Source organism: Struthio camelus, chromosome W, assembly GCF_040807025.1.
Source record: "Struthio camelus isolate bStrCam1 chromosome W, bStrCam1.hap1, whole genome shotgun sequence".
NCBI lineage: Eukaryota > Metazoa > Chordata > Aves > Struthioniformes > Struthionidae > Struthio > Struthio camelus.
The window spans coordinates 3699370-3718893 of NC_090981.1; the positions used below are offsets into that span (position 1 = coordinate 3699370).

Genomic DNA, 19524 nt, shown 5'->3' on the forward strand with positions numbered 1-19524 from the left:
TACAGACGCTGGCTCCGGCCAACGGGCAGGCTGGGAGGGAGCTCCGCGCTGGCAGCCAATGGGGAGGCGGCAAAGCGGAAGTCGGCTCGGGAGAGGAGCGATGAGCTTACAGTGGAGGAACGTGGCCTGTTGGTGGTTGCAGTGCTATCAGAACGCGCATGGTTCCTGTAACGATAAATACGACACCAGTGCCTGGCAAAAGGTAGGCCGCGCCTGCTACCGTGCCTCCTGGCCCGCTCCTCGCTCCCCGCATGGTGTAGCGTAGCCCAGCCCAGCCCAGCCCGCCTGCTCTGGTGTGAGAGTTAGCCGCTTCCCCTGGAGCTGTTGGGCGCCTAGTAATGCTTGCCAGCGGGCCGGGCCGGGCCGGGCCTGGAGCGGCGGAGAGGGAGATTCAGTTTGGTTCAGTTTTGTTCAAAAGATTCACTGCGGCGTTAAAGGAGTAATCCCTAACGGATCCACGATAATTCGTTTCTGTCAGCTGTCTTACAGACAGCTGTCTGGCGCTGGTCTTACACTGTTGTATAAGCAAATATACTGTGTGATATTTGAAACATATCTATGAAATGGAAAGTCCTAGCTAAGCCAAAGCATTAGAAAGGAAGATAAAAATAAAACACTTACTTTTGTGCAGTGAATGTACTAAGTAAACATTTCCTGCAGTGTTATTAATGTGACTTCTGGGAAAGTGTTTAGTATTTTCCTTCAAAGTTCATAACTATCTGATGTCACTTCAGATGTTTTCACATTTTGAGAATTTATTTTGCACAAATTACCTCATTTTCCATATAAATAGTAAGTTTCAGATCCCATACTTTCGATGCAGTTTAAAAGGGATTCATTTAAAAGATGGCAGGACCTTCACCCTCCACTTTCCCAAGTGATCGGCGATGACCTCGACACATACAAAGGACTGATAGTAAGTCGCTAGCAAAAGGCCCGGGTGAGAAGGCCTCGCTTGAGAGCAAACGAGGAACTTCCTCCTAACATTCGAAAGGTACCTGACTCCCAAACATGCACCGTGGCTAGATCACCCCTGATTTGGCTAATGGCACAAATCATCGACGGAGTATAAACGGACCTCGCTCGGGACAGCCATTTGAACTCTCCTGAGGAACAGCGAGCCTGTACCCCGGGATCTCCCCTCGAGTTGGGGCATCTCTTAAAGTTGAAAGGTCCCTCTCACTCCACCGACAAAGGTAAAAACTAGTGCTTAGTCTGAGATAGATAAACTTTAAAAAAGAAAAAGCGCTTCACATTCTCCTCTAGGTAGTAAATAACTATGCACATAACTTAAAAGATGCAAAAACTTGGCCTCAATTTAATCACTTACATGTATATCTAGCAGGTATGCTCCTAAAAACAAAGGGAGGACTGCTAGAAAAGGGATTTAATTCAGCTCTCGCCCAGCTTAGCACTAGCGCCTAAAGTAGATGAAGCCTGCAGGCCGCAGGAGTGAGTTGTAAATGAGCTCGAGGGACATTGCTGAGGATGCGACTGCAAACCCAGCTCGAACCAGCCCTCAAGGACACAGCACACAACGGCCAGAGGTAACCGTCAACCTTGGGATAAGAGAAGGCACCGTGAAGCAGGAACACAGCAACCGTCCCGGGATGTAGATGTGAACCAATCCAGAGGAAAGAGACCACCGACTCAGTAAAGAAGATTGGGAGAGACTGTCACGGGCAGGTGGGGAAATTTGACTGTAAGGAGTATAATTGCCCCAAAATTTCTTTGTTTGGGGTCCCTCCCCGGAGGCACCCAGCTCGAGCTGTTACTTTGCTGTACCGTCATTTAAATAAATAATTAAATTCGCTGCTAGACGTACGTGAGACTCTGCTCCTCAGAAACCTAGGGTCGGACTGTTTCCATAACACATGCTTAATATGCTTGTAGTTGTGGTAACATAATAGTGGTGTGGGAGAGGATGATGACCAAGAAGTGTGCCTGAGCAGTAACAACACAAAAGCAGGATGTTTCGGTCTTCATAGCTAAACTGAAAGATAGGAATAAAACAAAGATGAGCTTTCTGAAAAAGGTTTATCTGATGCTGTTCATATTGCTGTTATGTCAGTATCCCTTTAGGTGAATCTGACTGGGTTGTCAAAACGAAATAACTGGGGGAGGGGAAGAAAGTAATAAATCAAAGCAATGGCACCAAGGAGGGAAGTGTTTGGTTTTTTGTTTGTTTTAGATGGTTGTAGGACTGGTTCCACAGGTTGAACAGGCTGCTTTCCTAGGGCTCCAAGGGGTGACTGGTGCCCATGTTATTTACTGTGTGAGTCACTACATGATCTCTGATAGGAATGTATTTTCCCGTCTGCCCTGCACACACAAAAATAATATCCTAGAGAGTCAGTCTGTCAAAAAAGTCTTTTAAGAAAAATGGAGCTCTGACATCAGTTTTGTAACTGAAGTACGCCTTTAAGAACCACATAGGGTGAGGGTTTTTTTCCTCCCTTTTTTAATATTTAATATTACATAGAACTGGCTACACAGTACCATACACTTAACAACAACAACAAAAAAGTAGCCAAGACTTACTGTGGGCATTAACTGTGATATGGGACTGCATCTTTCTTCTTTCTGTTTAAAGCAAATGATTTCTTCCCCCTGTGTGCTTGCCAGTTCTTGGAGATGGCTGAATGCAGGGATTTGAAGAAGCTGCTTCCTAATACAGGATAAAATAGCATGGGGTAAAAGAGAAGAAGGGGGAAGGATGTATTTTCATTTGGCACGCATTCACATACTGATAGGTGCCACACAGGCAAGTGTGAGACTCAGGATGGGTTTGCTCTGGGGCACTCCCCAAGAGTTTAGGAACCCCGGGTGCACCACGGCCGGAGTCACCACACTGTGGGGTTGCCATAGCCCTCCAGTGACCCCATGAGTGCAGAGCAAACCTAGTCAGCAAAGGAGAAGTGACACCGCAGACTCACACTGTAAGCATCTAGGTACCTTGGAATTTCGTACTGATAGCTGTTGAATGTGCGCACTGATAGCTGCTGACTGTGCGCACTGATAGCTGTTAAACGTGCAACTGTTAAACATGCACACTGATAGCTGTTGACCGTACTGCTGAGCATCCTGTCGACCATCCTGTTGGCATCCATACTGTTATCACCTGAGGCCATCTGTTCCATTGTCCAGCTATGGTCTGGCACCGATTGACTGAATAATGAGCTAAGCCCGGGAAGGGTTAAAGGAAGTAAGCCACATACCTCTGTGTGGACTGGGACTCACCGTCAGCTGGCCTGCGGACCGACAACCCACCCATCAGCGGGGACGCCCCTGATGCCAACTGCCAGAGAGAACCTGAATCCTCTTGGCGCAGCTCGAGCGTGGTGAGAACAATCCGGGGAAAACTCTACCGGAGGGGTGGCCCATAAGGACAAGGAAAGGGCGAGAGCAGTCATTATACCGTGCATCCGAGAGCAGTCATTGTACTGTGCTTCGGTGGTTAACCATAGAGCTCTGATATGTGTAGTCTGTTTTTAATTCTTTACTATACTTCTTAGCTTTGTCATACTTGTAGATTGTCTGCTGTTAATGGTTTAGTGTTGTCCAGTGTCCGTCATATGTGTAGAACTGCTTAGATCTAATAAATTCTTCCATCTGACAAAAGATGATCTCTCGAGTTCAGTGCGACTAACCCTGGAATCCGAAAGAATCCCGGATGCCCCTCTAGCAGTGCGTCACACATACAAATTCAATTTTTTGGCTTCTAGTGTTAAGGAATATACAGGGGCCTGCCTGTATATGATAACTAGGCCTGATCCTGTTATTTAGAAAGTTTGAAAAGTTAGACTAACAAAGATTGAGTGGCATTTAACATTATAGTTTAGATACAGAATTGATAACATTGAGCTTTGCATTTCTTTCTTGTCTCTCCTTGACATACATGTAGACCTGAATGATCAGATGTACCATGGACATTCAGGCCATGATGAGGAGAAGGAAGAAATAGTATCAGTTTGATCATGAGAACTGATGCAGGAGTGGACACACTTTTCTCTTACCTCTCCCTGGTTGAAAGAATGCTTAGAACTACTGAAAGAGGATTGATCTGCAAATCATTGCTTTAAAAAAATATTCATTTAAGGCTTGTGACCTGTCTCTGACTACTGTTAAGCACTGTACATCTCAAAACTATCTTGAAAGGCTGCAGAACACTTATTCTAATAAGATTTATGTTATGCTGCATTCATGCACTCCATTAGCAGTGTTGAATAAACTACACTAGCTTCAGGTTGTTCTGTGGGTTATTTGCAGTGCTATTGCTGCTTCTCTCTGGAGGAACATCTGCAGAGAGAATTGATCTAGTAGTCTTTTTAGTCTTTTGACTTTTCCCTGCTGGCAGTCGTCTTTTTTTTCTTTCTTTTGAAGTTTTGTGCTCTCTCTGACACTGACCTTGCCATCCTTTTTCTAATCTTAAAGGGCATAGATCTAATTACTTGCAGGACACGCTGAAAGATCCTTCTCTTTCCTGTAATGATGCGTCTTTACTACAGCATTATTATAGGTTAGGCAAGTTGAGGTGAAACACCCTTGCAGCAAAGTACGCTGCATCTGTACTATATTTGGGTAACTGCCTACAACAGTGCTGGGAAAGCTTCTGTGCTAGGATGAATTGAAGTAGGAAGGGCCAGATTGGGTAAGACACCCTGTATGTTGTTAGTTATTGAATCTGTGAATTTGTTTATGGGTGCTTGCTTGCTTTACATAGTATATCCCAGAACAGCTGTTTGTGGCACTGAGATGAGGAATATACATTATGTTATATAAATATACATTTTATATAAAATATATTATATAAATAAATACAGAAACGAAATGAAGGTAGTTCTAGAGAGGGAAGCAAGTAGCATTCAACAAGAACTTTTAGAACTCTGTTGTAATAAGATGGTAAACTACAAAGTGATTCATATTTGCACCCAAATGACTGATCTGTTTATCCATTTCTTTCCTCTCATTAAATATACCCCAGATGATAATCTACATTTCCCTAAATTTCAGAGGTTATGAGCTCTGAACCTTGGCTTTACCATAATGTTGGTGTCAGCTACTTCTTCAGCTGGCTGTATGGATGAATAATTTGTTTTAGTGGAGCCACTGGTCAAGACTGTGGGAAGGCAGTAGGAGCGGAACAGGTGAGTATTTGACTTAAATGCTGAGTCAGTGAGCGTGACTTAAAGCTTAGAAGGGAAGACGTAGATAAACCAGTAGCCAACTGGAATTGTCAGATAACAGTGTTGGACTATTGGTTAGCTTGCATTCTTGCTGCGTAGTAGGGAAGGTCAGTAGGCTAAAGTCTGTTCTCTAGCCATCTCTGTTATTCTGGGTTTAAAGTGAATTACAGCCTTTCCTGTATGGAGAATAGGAGCAAACACAGCATCTATTTTTGACTCTAACCTAACTCTGCAGTGAGTATCTATTTTCAGTTGTTTGAGGGGAAGAGGATAGGAGTTGACTGTCAGTCCTTCCAAGTGTGCGCTACATTCACTTGCTGGTTACTTTTGTATGTTTTGAGATCCATGGCTGCTCTGGGAGAACGGAGTTGTTATGAAGTTCTTGACTGGTTTGAACGAAGCTAAACGTCTTGATCTCCAAGGTGGGCGTTTGGAATTGATCTTAGAGAAAGACTTTGGTTTCACATGTGTAAAAGTCCATAGCAATAAAACACAAAAGTGCCTTAAATAGCTTTATAGCTATCCAGTAACCAGTAACTGTCAGGAAAACTTTAAGGCTTGGGTTAAATTGTTAAATATATTTCTTTGTAGAAAGAGATGAGGAAATATCTGTGTAGAAAATGGAATTTAAAGTAATACTGGTACAATATGTGAGCAAGTGAAGTTCCTTAAGGGACTTTATTTCAGTCTGAAATGTTTATTGGAACCCCCCTCCCCAAAAGCTACCATCTTGTATTATGGGGTTTGGTGTCTGCTGTGTTGTACTGTTCTGCTTTATCTGCTTTGTAATCAAACTCTGGTGTTCATGAGTGGAGTTTTGTTTTTCTGAGAGGCATGGTTATTCAGAAATTCTGCATTGAGCCGTGTTGACTGAAGCAATATCACACGCACTTCTACCAAGGAAGTTTATGGATGGCATTGGCATCACGGTCATTTACAGCAGAACAGACTACTGATGGGTCCTCAGTGTTAGAGTTCTGCTTTTAATACAGTGAATTAAAATACACGTGTGCACAAATAATTAGAAACTTCCAAACAGACAGTGAGGCTTCTTTGAAACCTCATCATTACATCTTGCTTTTGAATGCTTTAATGCTAGCTTAAGCTAGGGATTATTTTGTGTGCCAAGTTAGTAGGTGTAGGCGTGTGTGTTTATTTTAATACATTCTGAACTGCTGTTGGCAGGTCGTTAAATGACTTAATATTGGGTTACTTGGGCATACAGAGGATGCTATTCCATTAATGCAGTTGACCTGGCAGTGTGTATATAATGTGTACATGGAATATTTTGTGACTGTATACTTCAAAACTATGTATATATGTCTGTATTGTATATTGCCATTTCCGTGGAGAATATATAGAAATAATGTAAGCATGAGTTGTCCTTGGAGGAAGTACAGCAGTGGGAGAGAGGGAAGAAGAACTATTGAGTAAAACAGGGAAATGAGTAAAAACCATAAAGAAACTACTGTGATAAACAGAATTCTAATCTGTCAAGGTAGTTCTTATGCCAAGAAGTCCATTTCAGACCATGAGTCTTACCACATCTTCGTGTATGAGAGCTAATTACCTGGGTAAAAAAATTTTTAATAGAAAAACAAAGTTGACAACCTTTGTTCAGGTCTGTGTTTATTTTTACTTTTTTTTTTAAACTATTAAAAGGAAAGCAAGCTATTGAGTGAGTGAAAGAAAAATTGAATATATGAAAGTTTACAAAATATATAAAATATATTAAAAAGTGAATATTAGCAGGAAAAGTGAGTAGCAGGGGGATTTCTTTGCTTTAATTAATAACTTTGTCATTCTGAGTGAGAACTGAGAAAGCAGGAAAGTTTCTTTTCCTGCTTGTTAGGAGAGCTCATTCTCATGTGTACTTTTATGAATTCTAAAGTTCTGAAAAATCAGTTGATTCAAATCTTTAATTATGGATGACTGACTTTGCTTTTTGGAGCATGCTTTGCTTTTGAAAGTGATGTGTTACTTTTTGTCAAAAGAAAATGCTGAATTTAGTGTAAAAATCGCAGTAAATTACAAATCAACTTATTTCAGTAATAGTAACATTTAAGAATCATATGTTTTTTCTGAGCAAAATAAACTTAAAAGACATGCAAATTAAGGTTAAACTTGATAAATGCTTCCTACTTTCTCACTTTACAACAATCCATCCTTCTCTATCGACTTTCTAAATCAACAACCAAAGAAGGATGGTAAGAATCATAGTGTCTCTCATATTCTATTGTGTTGAGCCAATAATTAACTATACCACTCCATGCTTAAAGTGCCAACACCAAATAAAAAATAAAGGAAATTGCTGAAGGGGAGGAAGAGACTGTGCTGTACGTGTGCCTGTTAGAAGGAGGAAATTAGAACTTAAAAGCTGTAGTCTTTCTTTCATTCATTATCCACTGAGCAGATATCATATGTGGTTTCTTCATGTTTCTAAGTAGGACTTGTGGGTCCTAGAGTTGATCTTGTTGATAAGTCCAGGAGTCTGTATGCCTGGATCAGGATCTTAAGTCATATATAAATGTGGTTTTTTTTTTATAGTCAATCTAATTTGGTGTCCTGTTCTTTTATTAGTAATACCATAGCATTTACAGCATACTTTCTTTTAAAAGTGATGTGCTTCTATTACAAATGTTTGTGATTTAATAAGACATTTTATTTAATATGCTTGAGACTGCCTTCTAAAAAAAACAACTTTCTTCCTGAAGAATAACTTAAATAACTGTAATTACCAGTGTTGCCTACTCAATCATTCTATTTCATGCTGAGAAGAGTTTGCTTTTACTGCTGTGCAATTTTTATCTCACCCTGTGATTCCCTGAGTCTAGATTTTTGAGGAGATTCTCTGTATTTATTACTTATCTTAAAACTTAATGAAGGCCTCTTCTTTTTATCTGCTACGTATCTTAATTATGAAGGAGGACTGTTAGCACAATGTGGCTGTTGTGAGTTCTAATACAAGACTGGATGTCATTTCAAGATCAATGGGTAGGGGAGGTTAGGAACTGCTCTTTTTGTTACTGATCTTAGGAATCATCATAAATGAATTTTGAGTTTCATTTTTCCATCTTATATTTAGTCTCAGCCTATACCATCTCCCACACTTGTGAGAAGTTTTACTTTTTAATATGAAACAATATCTAATAAATATATATATTTTAATAAATGATTTCATCCTCTTGTGTAAAAAAAAAAACTTGTACTCCTGATTAAGCAGGAATCTCACTGGTTCCCAGAGTAAACATTTTTTGGTTGTACACATGATTGATAAAGAAAATTTTGAGGAGCAGAGAAGGAAAAAAGCCTCCTGAATAAGTATAACAGAATCACAGAACGGTTGAGGTTGGAAGGGACCCCTGGAGATCATCTAGTCCAACCCCCCTGCTCAAGCAGGGTCCTCTAGAGCACATTGCCCAGGACCATGTCCAGATGGCTTTTGAATATCTCCAGGGAAGGAGACTCCACTACCTCTCTGGGCAACCTGTGCCAGGGCTCAGTCACCCTCACAGGAAAGAGGTTTTTCTCATGTTCAGATGGACCTTCTTGTGTTTCAGTTTGTGCCCGTTGCCTCTTGTCCTGTCCCTGGGCACCACGGAGAAGAGTCTGGCCCCATCCTCTTGACACTCCCCCTTCAGATACTTGTACACATTGATGAGATCCCCCCTCAGTCTTCTCTTCTCCAGGCTGAACAGGCCCAGCTCCCTCAGCCTTTCCTCATAGGAGAGATGTTCCAGTCCCCTCATCATCTCAGTAGCCCTCCGCTGGACTCTCTCCAGGAGTGCCATGTCTCTCTTGCACTGGGGAGCCCAGCACTGGACACAGGACTCCAGGTGGGGCCTCCCCAGGGCTGAGTAGAGGGGCAGGATCACCTCCCTCGACCTGCTGGCAACACTCTGCCTCATGCAGCCCAGGATACCCTTGGCCTTCCTGGCCCCAAGGGCACACTGCTGGCTCATGGTCAACTTGTTGTCCACCAGCACTCCCAGGTCCTTCTCCACAGAGCTGCTTTCTAGCAGGTCAGCCCCCCAGTTCTTGTGAATTCACAGTTTCTTAAGGAGTTGGATATGTGCATCTTAATATAAAAGCTCTGCAGAGCTTAGGTGAAGATAGTAGGGAGAAAAAGTGCTCAGGAACGGAACTTGAGAAAGCAAGTCAAAATTCTGTTTCACAAAATGCTAGTTCGTGTGTCTCTCCTTATAAGGCATACAAAAACACTTGACATTTGTCTTCAGCTTGTTTTAGCCAAGTCTGCAAATCCACTGTTGAGAGCTGTATGCTAAATCCTTTCTGACAGACCTCGAGTGCCAAAAGAACCAAGGAAGGGTGTCTTTTAGGCCAGCCATATACCATGGGATATATTGTTCTGGGATCTGCTCTCCAAAAATACAAAGCTTTAAAAATATCAGGTGTATATTAAGTCATAGCAATTTAGAAATGATTTAATATACAGGATTTTATCATGTCTTGAAAAGAACAGCCAAAAATCTCTGCATAATTAGGTTGGTTCTTTTTCAGAACAGAATACAGTTCTGTGCAGACTTATGTTCCTAGAAAGCAAACTCCAGCACTGGCTTTGTTTATATTCTGAGAAGTTCAAGAGGAAGACATTGTATTGTTTGGATTGAAAGCTTTTATTTGTAAAGTGCATGTGCCTTTTTGTACTATATTCTGATTTTCTTTTATTGTTAAGCCAGAGGAAAAAGTTATGCAGCTTCTAAAGCAAAACAGCCTGTTGAAATGAATGGAAAGATTAGTGTTTTGCCACTTCGAATATAAAAATTCTTACTTTTTATGTTTCTTTTTCAGTTCTAGTTTTAAAAATTATTTCTGAAAAAGTTAAAGGAGAAGGAAAACAGGCAATGCTCTTTGTGTTTTAATAAGCATCAAAAACAATTGTTTCATATGAAACTGGCTGTAACAGTGCCTCTTCAGAAGAATACAGTAGTTTGTCTATATTGTCTTTGAAGATAGAATGTTTAATAAGTGCCTACAAATAGTTTTAATGCTGTTTTCTTTCTCTTCACAGTGTCAAATGCCTCCAGAAAGCTGTAAAAGATCCTTACCCTATTATTTGCTGACCATGTGCTTTTAAACTAGGAGTCTGTGCTAAGTGTGGAAAGGAAGAAGAAATTGTAATTCTGTAAGTAGCTCTTAGATTACACACCTTCAGTACTGTACTTTTGTCTTCCCCTTTTAATAAAGCATATTTGGAAACTGCCTAGGAGCTGTTGTGCTTCATGCCATATTCTGAATAACTGTGACAGGAATCATTAAGAGTTATTAGCCTCAGTTTCTTCTGCTGAAGCCAGAGTGAAATGCCTATTGATGTTAGTGGGGCTAGGCCAAATAATTCTTACTTGGATAAGACACTTTATTGTAATATTAAAGGGTAAATTGCATCTCCTCCTTAGGAACAAAGCACTTTAAAATGGATAGAGCACCATAAAATATGCATAAGCCAATTTACTGTTTGCATTTAGTCTGTCATTTTATGATTCAGTTACTAGTGAACAGAAGTAAACTAAACAAGGGCTAATGTAAAGCAAACATTCTTCCAGGTGGGAAAATTTGGTAATGGTCTAGCCCTTTGCTCAAAGGTGAGAGGAAATCCTGAAATGATAGGAAAATGTGTCATGGAACTGGCAATAGCTGCATAATCTGAAAATAAGGGGAAGGGCTCTCTCATCAAAGCAGTGACACAACCTGTCAATACTAGGGAAGAGCAATGGCACACAGATAAGCAACGTGTAACAGCAAAGCTCAAAAAGTAGGAAAAAATCCTCTCAAGGTCTTTGCATCATGTAACGAATCCTCTGTTCAGAGTTTACTTGGGCAGTTAATACTTCAGATGATAAAACTATGCTTAGATGATGGACAGCTACAGTGGTGGCTGGCTAGCGTTAGCCTCTGTGAGACGAGGTAATTCTCGCAAGGTTTCCCTGTGTTTGATCTTAACTGTGGTTAAAAGATATGCTATTGGAAATGACTGCTGCAACTAAAACCACATACTATAGCTCACAAAATTGCTAACTTAAGAGAGTTTGTGTACATTTGCTATTATAGAGAAAAGAAGTTTTTATTTTTCTGGAGACAGCTCTAACAGGGAAAGAAAATGAACAGTTTAGATTTTATTGTTTAATTTGTGACTGAAGTTAGAACATATTTGGAATGACTGTAAGGTTTGGTCTTCATAAGACTTTAATTAATAGTTGCGAATTTCAAGTTCTTTGTGAAGAACTTGCTGAACAGAGGATTATCCAGGGACAGGACCCCTTTAAACCCTGGTCTTAGATAAAAATCTTATTTAGATAAGAAAATGAAAAGAAGGAAGGAGATTAAAAGTTTTATAAGAGATTTCTGAGAAAATCTTTTGGGTAGTTACATAATAGGAATTGTCTTTTGATTTTTACTTTTTTTATTAGAGAATTTGAAAAGTCTTTACCTCTTCTTTTCTTTCACAGAGAATAATGAATTTGTATTTGTAAGCCTTAAGAGAGGGGGAATAGTAATATCACCATGGCTGCAGGACATTGAGATGCAGTTTAAGTGCTCTACCTAGGATGACTGATGGGGGGGGGGGGAAAGAAAGGGGGGTTCACAAAGTCAGGAATTGAACTGAACCTTGTTGGTCCTTACTGTTATGGAAACAGTTCAACCCTAGGTTTCTGAGGGGCAGTTTCACATACATCTAGCAGCAAAATTATTTATTTATTTTATTTAAATGACGGTACAGCAAAGTAACAGCTCGAGCTGGGTGCCTCCAGGGAGGGACCCCAAACAAAGAAATTTTGGGGCAATTATACTCCTTACAGTGAAATTTCCCCACCTGCCCGTGACAGTCTCTCCCAATCTTCTTTACTGAGTCGGTGGTCTCTTTCCTCTGGATTGGTTCACGTCTACGTCCCGGGACGGTTGCTGTGTTCCTGCTTCACGGTGCCTTCTCTTATCCCAAGGTTGACGGTTACCTCTGGCCGTTGTGTGCTGTGTCCTTGAGGGCTGGTTCTAGCTGGGTTTGCAGTCGCATCCTCAGCGATGTCCCTCGAGCTCATTTACAACTCACTCCTGCGGCCTGCAGGCTTCGTCTACTTTAGGCGCTAGTGCTAAGCTGGGCGAGAGCTAAATTAGCTCCCTTTTCTAACACTTACCTAATATATTCCTGGAGAAGAGAATGATAGATGTTAATAATTAGTCATATGAAGAATAAAGGAAATGCAGTGATGCTGCTGACACAGTTGGATTCCTGTTAACTGATTGTCCTTCAAGTGTTATCAATTCTCATTTAGTGTGACTCAATGCTGACAGTAATTAATTACATAATAGACTGTCAGCATGTGGAAATAAGGCATGCAAGATGATTCTCACTTCAAAAGGGGAAATGCTTATCATAGGCTTGTGCTGTCAGAACTTGTCATTGTTAACTTGAACAAATTAAGATTTCTGCAAAAACAAATTCCCATAAGAGGATTTCCTAAGAGAGTCCAGATTCACTGCAGCCTGAGAAGAGTCCAGTATGGATGCGGTGCTGAGTCCTAGCATAATAACTTTCTTTGTTAAACATTCACAAGCATCTCTGAGACATCCTATCATCAAATGTTTCTGAAGTATCAGGCCATACAAAAAGCATTGCTAGTTGATTTACTTCTAGCTTTGTATGGGGCTGGACTCCTCTATTTTTGTCCTGGCTATTGATTAACTCCTCTAAACTACTAATGCAATACAAGCCTCTGAAGGTTTGTAGGGCTACTGGTTAATTCAAAAAAGGATTATTTGTTTTCTCCCTATAATGGGCATGTGCTTGGATGCTGAGATGCAAATCATTGCATTAGCAAGGAAAATAGAGGAAAAAATAGCAGATAGCAAAAGATAAGCCACCTGGTAACCCTCTAGCCCTATAATTATACCTTTACTTTGTTCAGGAGTTCTCACATAAATGGACTCTGGCAGAAAATGCAAATCTACCTCTGCTTATAGGAAGCATCAGACTAACTTACAGAGTTAATGAGTAAAGGTTTATAAGTAGTATGGAAAGACATTCTTAATATCCAGGTGTTTAATGAGCTGGTCATGCACACTGTCAACATCTGTTTCACTTCATTCTTCTGCCTACCTTTTATCTGACAGCTATTAAAAGGACAAAAGCTGTATATAAAAAAGAAAGTTTCATAACTCATCATATATAGTCAATATGAAAAGATGGGTTCCTGCCCTCAGAATGGTTGCATAAACTAGTATTTTAAGTGAAGTAATTCTGTGTAGGGATTGGTATCATGTTCTTGGTCAAATCAGCTTTAACAGATTAGAAATGAAGTACTTGGTATATTATTTCAGGTAGCAGATTTTCTTGTTGGAGCCTCTAAAATAGTTTAGATGAAATCACACAGGGAGTTGCTTTTTTTCCTACTGAAGTCCATGAGAAAACTGCTATTTGCAATAATAGGGAGAGGATCCATAATTTAGTCATAGATAAAAGGCTTGAATTTGAGAACCTGAAAAAAAGGGGCTGAAGACTACATTCTTCGCATTAAGATTTGGCCTGATTTTCAGATACGTGTACCAACTCTATTTCCTTTGATATAGATTTAGAAATCCAAGTTAGAAGGGTCTGGCATAGTCACGTAACTTAATGTGCTTTGATTGCAGTACCAAATATTTTTGTGTTTTTCTTATAGCTATAGCATGCAAGATAATGCTTTTGTACAAAAAATACATGGATTTTTAGTGTTCCTGAATGGTAGCACCCACTTGAAATCTCTCTTTAGGACAGCTTGCATTTTTGACTCTCAAGATTGTCACAGCCCTGTCCCTAGCACTTGGCTTGCTGTTTCCCAAATCCTATGTGAACATATGTGACATAATGTGTGAAGAGAATCTATGAAGAGTATCCATAGTTTGCATATTAATATGTGTAGCATTAGTGAAACTTGTAACATTTAGTACATAAATAATTGCAAGCTACATCTATGACAGTCTGAGTTACTTTTTCTCATAGACCTTAGTCTATCCCCTTGGTATTTTGTCCCTTTTAGGGTCATTTTCTATCTTTGTCCCACAGTCTGGTTCTGCACTGTGGAAGTTGCTGGCTTGAACGAAAGCTGATACAGCCTCTGACTGATAGCAACAATAGATTACTCTGGGTTATTCCCAGTAGCAGCAACAGAGTTGCCGCCAGAACCATAAAGCAAACTGCTTGCTCCAAAGCGGTGATATTTGTGAGATGTGTGTGAAACAAAATGAGGCTACAGGTCATGGGGAAAGGAAAAAAGGCCCCTATAATGTTTTTTATTATAGTAGAGTAGCGTAAAAAGCCCCCAAACCTTCCAATTCCATAGAAAAACAGAACCCATAAAATAAGACTAAATCTATTCTTTTAGCAATAGCAAATTCGCTATTGCTTACATGACAAAGATTAAAAAACGTCTTTCTCTGGGCATGGCTATTATCTCATGTTCTAAGGATAATAATTGTTCAATAATAGCTCAATCTTTCTTATTATAAGTTAGTTAAAAACCTGACAGTGATTTCAAATGGAACAAGCTTGTGCCTGCATTGTTTGGAGAAAAGACAGCATATGTTTGTTATGTTATAAAGCTATAATCCTGCACCCTTAAAAGACTGATACAAATGACGAGTTTGGCATAAATGTCTAGAAAGATTTGATGGCATTAAGCTAGAATTTTCACATTTTAGGAAAGCGTAACATCAAGGATTAAGCCATCTCAAAAGTATGTGGTGATTGGAACTTCAGATCTATCGCTTTTACAGTGTTTCAGTGCAAAGTTTTCTACGCTCTCCAGTCTGCATAATAGCTTGAGTTGCATTTCGGTATAAATAGCACTGACACTGTGATCTCCCAGCATCAAGAAAGCATTAAATTTTGGATCACTATGTTCAACTAGCTGCTCCATTCACATCATCATGCTTCAACTTTTCTGAGAGGTCTGGGGAAGCCAAACAATGATGGCTGTCTGTGGACGTTACTTCTAAAAATCACATTAGCAGTTGGCTGACTGGGACAAAAAGGCCTGCAGCACTCACCCAGAGCACATCAGAAACGTGTCCCATTGGACATGTTGTTTCCTGCCCCCCTTAGCCTGTTACAGGCCAGACCGCTAGCATTAAAAGCATGTATTGTTCCCCCGCTGTGCAGAGAAGTCCCGCTTGCTATTAATGAGAATGCAGTGTGTGGTGCAAAAGGAGGGATAATGTATATGCCTCTTATCTTTAAACTGAGAGAAGGGCCTTTGCCAAATGGCTGAGGGTGTCAGGAAGGGTGCCCAAGCCAGGTCTGTCCAAAATGCCAGTTGGAGGCCAAAAAAGAAGAAAAAGCTTCTCACTGAAATAAACACAGTGCTGAACTTGTCTTGTGAGTAAGGAAATATAGAGGTTCACACAGCCTGCAACTGCCTCCTTTCATCTTCACGTACTCCAGCTGTCACTGTAATGTGCATGGTAATTAATCCTAATAATAAATCTGCTGCTTTAAGATAATTGGCCTGAGAACAAGTTAGTGTTTATTGCCCCCTAGCATGTTTAATGAGTTTTGCAAGCAGGCTCCAAGAAATTAAATAAATTGTTGCTGTTGGAGCATTCTTAATTTTATGGGAAAATAAAGCAACTTAAACAGAACTTTGTAATGGATAGTAACTATTCCATAATGTACTTATTCTCCTGGACCTAAGTGGCAATAACCCCAAAAGAATAATTCAGATGAAGAATTCAATTCTTGGAAATGAAGCCAGGTCTCCCCAATGACAAAGTATAGTGTTATCACTGCTTTAGCTCTGTAGCTTGATGGGCTTTTTCTTTTTTTTTCTTTTTCTTTTTTTGTTTGTATTAATTAAAGCTATGTTTAATATTAGTTACATCATTGAGCAAAGTTCTGGTCTGCAGAAAGCTACTGCTTTAAGGACAAAACCACTGAGTCATGTTATTCTACAACTGGGACTACTTTGCCCCTTCCTAAAGGTAAGTTGTTACAAGAGAGCTTGATTTATTGATCTTGAGTAACCTATATTGGTGGTTAAATATATCTTTCCTAACTGACTTAACGTCAAGCTAGTCTACCAGTCTTCATGTTTGACTTATTCTGACTTTTCTTTTTTTTTTGTCTTTTTAATTGCAGAGTACTTTGATACTCCACTAAAGTCACCTGAGCTACAAGGTTTCACATGAGAAAAGTAAGCAAGAGACTAGCAAACAAAACCCAAAACTCTCAAATCCCAGTCTCATGCCTCGCCCCTTGGATTTTGCTGCCTTTCATGTGATTTTTACATACAATGTGTTAAGAAGTATGACTTCATATAGACTAAGAATCTAAAGAAAGAAATTAGTTCTTATTTCCCCTTAATAGATGTAGAACAATGAAAAAAGGGATAAAATAAGTTATTGCATTAAAAATACTACATCTGTTTATATTTGCTCACCAGTGGTATACAATGAATCGCTGAATGAGGAAACTTTTCTAGTTTTCCTTTTAATCACATCCTCATTTTTCTGTCTCAAAGAAACTCCCTTACAACACCAGGTGTCACTATAACAAAGTGAAAAAGTTGGCTTAAAAGTTGGCTTCATAGTCTTCACCTTGTTGGAACTTGGGGGGGCTTTCTGGGGACCCTCTGAGGAACTAGAGGGCGCTTGCTGCTGACAGGGAAGAAGAGCTAGGCAAGGACAGCTACAGGAGACCTTAATGTCTCCTGGGAAGCTCTAGCTAGGTGGAGCTGCTGCTAACAAGCTCTGTTGGTTGCCCCTGATCAGAGGGAGTTGGGGCCTTTGTTCCAGCTGGCCCTTGATTAGGGTGGGTCAAGCACCCTGTGAGTCAGTGCTAGGGAGAGGCCTATATAAGAGCCAGGCCCAGAGCACAGCTCCTGAAGTGCAGTGAACAGAAGCAGCAGTTTGTGCAGCAGGGTGCAAGAAGGCCCCTTTGTCTCCAGTCATAGTAGTGTATGCTTCCTTGGGTATGGTTATGACATGCTGCAGAGTGTGTTCCCCAGTAGCTGTTGGAGTTGTTGTGTCAGAGGCTTCTACCCAGACAGACCTTCTGGCAGTGGATGCAGCCCTGCAGGTGTCAGGCCTGGGCTGACAGTCAGCTTCCCCTGCAGAAGGTGTGCTGTGGTTGATGAGTTGTATTGCCAGGTCAAGGAGCTATGGGAGGAAGTAAGCAGGCTATGTGGCATCTGAGAAGATGAGCAAGAGATAGGATATTCTCAGAGACCCTACAGGTTCAGGAGTCTCACCAATCCTCCACAGCAGTGGAGATGCGGGTGGGCTCTGTGCCATGTGAAACAGTAAGTCATGATTCCATAGAAGATGAAGGCTGGAAACTGGTCACTTCTTGTATGAGGAGAAAGGCTCTTGCTCTTCCTGAAGACTTGCCTTTGAGGAACAGGTTTAGCGTCCTCCAGGCTGAGGAGGAGCTGGGCATGGCTCCAAGGGAGGCAACTGGCCTGGCAGACCCCATGCCATGTGGGAACATCCAGCAGAAGCGGCGAGTGATTGCTGTGGGTGACTCCCCGCTGCAGGGGACAGAGGCACCTCTCTGCTGACCTGACCTCTTGTCTAGAGAGGTTTGCTGCCTGCCAGGGGCTCGAATAAGAGATGTCATGGGAAGACTGCCAAGGCTTGTCCACGCATCGGACTACTACCCTCTGCTGCTCTTCCATGTGGGCACTAATGACACCAAGGGCAAATTGGGTACCCTCAAACAGGACTTCAGAGCTCTGGGGATGATGGTCAAGGGTCTGGGAGCCCAGGTCACTTTCTCCTCCATCCTGCCAGTGAGGGGGGAGGCCGGGAGGAGGAGTAGATGGATTTTCCAAGTTAACAACTGGCTGCGCCGCTGGTGTTGGCAACAGGGCTTTGGTTTCTATGACCATGGGACCCTGTTTGAAGACCGACAGCTGATGGGGAGAGATGGGATCCACCTCACCAAGCGGGGCACGCATGTCTTTGCCAGCAGGTTGGCCAGCCTGGTAAGGAGGGCTTTAAACTAGGCAAGATGGGGGAAGGGGAGTGTTATAGAGACAGGGTAGTCAGTAAAACACCACTCAAGTCAGGATTCCTCCAGTGGGTGCATGCAGCCAGGGGAGTGTGTATGGGACATGGCTATGGAGGATCCTCTTCCACCTCTCCTGAGAAACCTGCATGCTCGATTGGCTCTCTGAAGTGCCTGTACACCAATGCACGCAGCATGGGGAATAAGCAGGAAGAATTGGAGATCTGTGTGTGGTCGCAGGGCCATGATCTCGTTGCAGTTGCAGAGACATGGTGGGATAGCTCACATGACTGGAATGCTGCCATGGATGGCTATGGGCTTTTTAGGAAGGCCAGGCCAGGAAGGGGAGGTGGTGGAGTTGCCCTTTATGTGAGGGAGCAACTGGAATGTGTGGAGCTCTGCCTGGGGGTGGATGAAGAGCAAGTTGAGAGCCTATGGGTAAGGATTAAAGGGCAGGCTAACCTGGGTGACACTGTTGTGGGTGTTTGCTACAGGCCCCCTGATCAGGAAGAAGTAGTCGATGAGGCTGAGGGCTGAGCTGCTGGAGAGCAGCTCTGCCGAGAAGGACCTGGGAGTCCTGGTGGACAACGAGTTGACCATGAGCCAGCAGTGTGTCCTTGGGGCCAAGAAGGCCAAGGGTATCCTGGGCTGCATGAGGCAGAGTGTTGCCAGCAGGTGGAGGGAGGTGATCCTGCCCCTCTACTCAGCCCTGGGGAGGCCCCACCTGGAGTCCTGTGTCCAGTGCTGGGCTCCCCAGTACAAGAGAGACATGGAGCTCCTGAAGAGAGTCCAGCGGAGGGCTACTGAGATGATGAGGGGACTGGAGCATCTCTCCTATGAGGAAAGGCTGAGGGAGCTGGGCCTGTTCAGCCTGGAGAAGAGAAGACTGAGGGGGGATCTCATCAATGTGTACAAGTATCTGAAGGGAGGGTGTCAAGAGGCTGGGGCCAGCCTCTTCTCCGTGGTGCCCAGGGACAGGACAAGAGGCAACGGGTGCAAACTGAAATGCAGGAAGGTCCATCTGAACTTGAGGAGAAACTTCTTCACTGTGAGGGTGACTGAGCCCTGGCACAGGTTGCCCAGAGAGGTAGTGGAGTCTCCTTCCCTGGAGATATTCAAAACCCGTCTGGATGTGATCCTGGGCAATGTGCTCTAGGTGACCCTGCTTGAGCAGGGGAGTTGGGCCAGATGATCTCCAGAGGTCCCTTCCAACCTCAACCATTCTGTGATTCTGTGATAATTCCATAGAAGATGAAGGCTGGAAACTGGTCACTTCTTGTATGAGGAGAAAGGCTCTTGCTCTTCCTGAAGACTTGCAGCTGATGAACAGGTTTAGTGCCC

At 42.1% G+C, this 19524-nt stretch overlaps 1 long non-coding RNA gene across 1 annotated transcript; it reads left to right on the top strand.

The window, feature by feature from the left end:
* The first annotated feature begins 76 nt into the window (after window positions 1-76).
* Window positions 77-16645, top strand: LOC104138069 (uncharacterized). The gene is made up of 4 exons (XR_011137341.1): window positions 77-202; window positions 10219-10332; window positions 16052-16157; window positions 16315-16645. It is a non-coding gene; the product is annotated as an uncharacterized lncRNA (long non-coding RNA).
* Window positions 16646-19524: the final 2879 nt, after the last annotated feature.